This window comes from Octopus bimaculoides, chromosome 8 (assembly GCF_001194135.2).
Source record: "Octopus bimaculoides isolate UCB-OBI-ISO-001 chromosome 8, ASM119413v2, whole genome shotgun sequence".
NCBI lineage: Eukaryota > Metazoa > Mollusca > Cephalopoda > Octopoda > Octopodidae > Octopus > Octopus bimaculoides.
In genome coordinates, this window is record NC_068988.1 from 51,261,242 (window position 1) to 51,264,269 (window position 3,028).

Consider the following 3,028-nt stretch of genomic DNA (forward strand, 5'->3'; position numbering starts at 1 on the left):
CATACATACATACATATATATATACATATATACCTATATATGTATATATGAATGTATCTAAGCATGTATGTGTATGTGCACATACATATTTATGTGTATGTATATATCTATGTGTGTGTGTCTTTGTGATTATCCCCGGTTACTGATTGACAACGGGTGTTGGTGTGTTCATGTCCCCGTAATCTAGCGGTTCTGCAAAAGACACCGATAGAAGGACTTTCGTCGAATAAATCGATGCCAGGGCCTGTTGGCCCTGGCATCGATTTGTTTGTATACATATACACACACACATACATATAGTGTACTCTAGCGCCACTTACCAAAACCATCACCACCACCACCACCACCACCACTATACTCGGTTAGCCTTGCGATGAGCTTTACTTGACACTCAAAATGTCAAAAGAAGCACTATTTGCCAAACGCCTTGATGAACCCAGCATGGAGTCAACGACCATGTAACTAACAAAAGTGCACATAGACAGATACGAGGGTGTGCTGAAAAGTTGCTGGGTTTGGATAAAAGGAAATACAGGAGGATTAGTTAAATAGCGATTTTATTCAACATATACACTTTTCAGATTCAAACACTTATTGCAACGTTTCTTTAGATTTTCTATGCCTCGTGAAAGAACTCGGAACGTTGGGTCTCCAACCATACGTTTCGCAAAATCCTTAAGGCCACGGACTTTTCAGCATCTCCTCGTATATACGAAATGGTAAACATAGGGCGATGTAATGACAGTTTAGCAAAATGGATTACTCGTTCTTAGGGGTGATACACAAGGTTTCCTAATTCTTGTCAAGGCATCCAGGAAGATAATAGCTAAATGTCTATACCTTGGAAAAATAATAAACTGTTACAGTCATCTTTAGATAGATTTCTGATAGATTACATTTCCACCAGTCTCTTACGACGGTGTGGAGGTACCATTTATTTTGAGTAACCGTTGCTTCTGAAATCTCATCCACAGCAAACGTCATGATACAGGGAAATGTGTATACTCAGCACTATTATAAAACTTCTTTACGCAGGTGTCGTCTTCCTCAATAGGTGTCAGGGATCTTTCTTCAAAAAAAGGTGCCCATTATTAATGGTGGCAGTTGGGGTATCAGGTGCATCTGCAGCAATGAAATCCCGCCTCTTCCATTGTTTCTGCTGTCGTGAGGAAGACAGATTAGGCAAAGCGATTGCGAGTCTCTGTTCACCCATTTGCTTGAGTTCTCTGTTGCTGCTACATTTTAAAATGTACAGCCATCGAAAACCCGACAATTGTCAGAGATGGTCAGCCTAGATTTCGATAAACGTCATGTTCCACATATACATTCGGTCTTGATATCTGTGTGTGTGTGTGTATATGGGTGTATATATATATATATATATATATATATATATATATATATACACACACATAAGCAGACATATATATATGTATGTATGTATGTATGTATGTATGTATGTATGTACTGAGTACCCCGTCATCCCGTTAGTAGACTGCTTGTATGTGTAATGCTAGCTTGTTACGTTAAGGCTTCTAATTTGGTCGGCCAAAGCTATGATGTTGTCTTAGTCAGCGGGTGGCACAGGTATACAATTTAAAGCGGCTATGGCGCGGAGATGTTACGACGTTTTTCTTTTCCATCAGCATATGCGTGCGTGCGTGCACGAATGTATAAATGTGTGTGTGTGTGTGTGTGTGTGTGTGTGTGTGTGTAACACTTTTGGAGCAGCTTTCAGCTTTTTCTATCCAAGATGTGTTTTCAACCCAACATTTATCTTTTGCATATAGCTTTATATTCCAAAACAAAAATCAATTCGAAACCACGTTCTTCCAAAATTTTCTAAATTCTTATCTCCTTAACAATTTTTTGTACGCACACGCGCTTTTGTGTGTGTGTGTGTGTGTGTGTGTGTGTTATTGTGTGTGTGTGTGTGTGTGCGCGTGTGTGTGTGCGTATGTGTGTGTGTGTGTGTGTGTGTGTTTGTGTGTGTACCTATATTTTTTATCCGTTATCTTTTTCTTCTTTCACTCATTAGACTGCGGCCATGCTAGAGCACCGCTTCGAATTTTTAGTCGAAAGAACTGACCCCAGCACTTATTTTTAAAGCTTGATACTTATTCTGTCTAATACTTTTGCCGAACCGCTTCGTTACGGGGACGCAAACACACCAACATTGGTTGTCAAGTGGTAGTCGAAGACAAACATAGACACAAAGATACACACATAGATATATATGTATATATACGTATATACAACGGGCATCTTTCAGTTCCCGTCGTATAATAGAAGACACTTATCCAAGGTGCCACGCAGTGGGACTGAACCCAGAACTATGTGGTTGGGAAGCAAGCTTCATACGACACAGCCGCGCCTGCGCCTAAAAAAAATTATGGAACGCTTCACCCTTGCACAGAGACCATGTCACCCTTGCATGTCACCCTTGCACAGGGACCATGCTAATCTTCTCTGTATCGTTCTAATTTTGTATAGGTATTGCCATAAAGATCAGTAGATTAAAAAAAAAAAACACAAATAAAGTCTCGACCCAAAGAAAAGAAAAACAAACAATACATGGAGTCAGACAAACAAAACAGCAGTGAGTGACTCTTGCTCTTGCTTGATGGGGCTGGGGTCATCCCAGATTAGTGGTCGTAGAGGCATCATGGTGCAAAAGGCCGATCAGATCCACTAGTGCTCTCCATCGCTGGTGGTCCCGTGCCAGCATATCTGCAAAGTCCAAGATGACATCGAACCTCTGGTAACCTTCCTTAAGGAAATAAAAAACGAAATAGCAACAATTGAGTAACGTGTACTATGAAAACAAATGGACCAATGGAAGGAACAGGAGAGGAACTAACGATCCGTGTTAACTCTCATCAAAGAGTAAAAAAAAATGAATGAGAGATGCAAGAGAAAAAGAAATGGAAATGATATCGTTAATCCGGACACGGTTTTTTGTTTTGTCTCTGATTTTTTCATTCTCTCCATCTGTTTTCCCCCCTCGTTCCTTTGTGTAGAAGAGCGT

The 3,028-nt window shown here is 40.3% G+C and overlaps 1 pseudogene; it reads right to left on the reverse strand.

Moving 5' to 3' along the window:
* Positions 1–2,408: 2,408 nt before the first annotated feature.
* LOC128248633 (U6 spliceosomal RNA) lies at positions 2,409–2,509 on the reverse strand (annotated as a pseudogene).
* Positions 2,510–3,028: the final 519 nt, after the last annotated feature.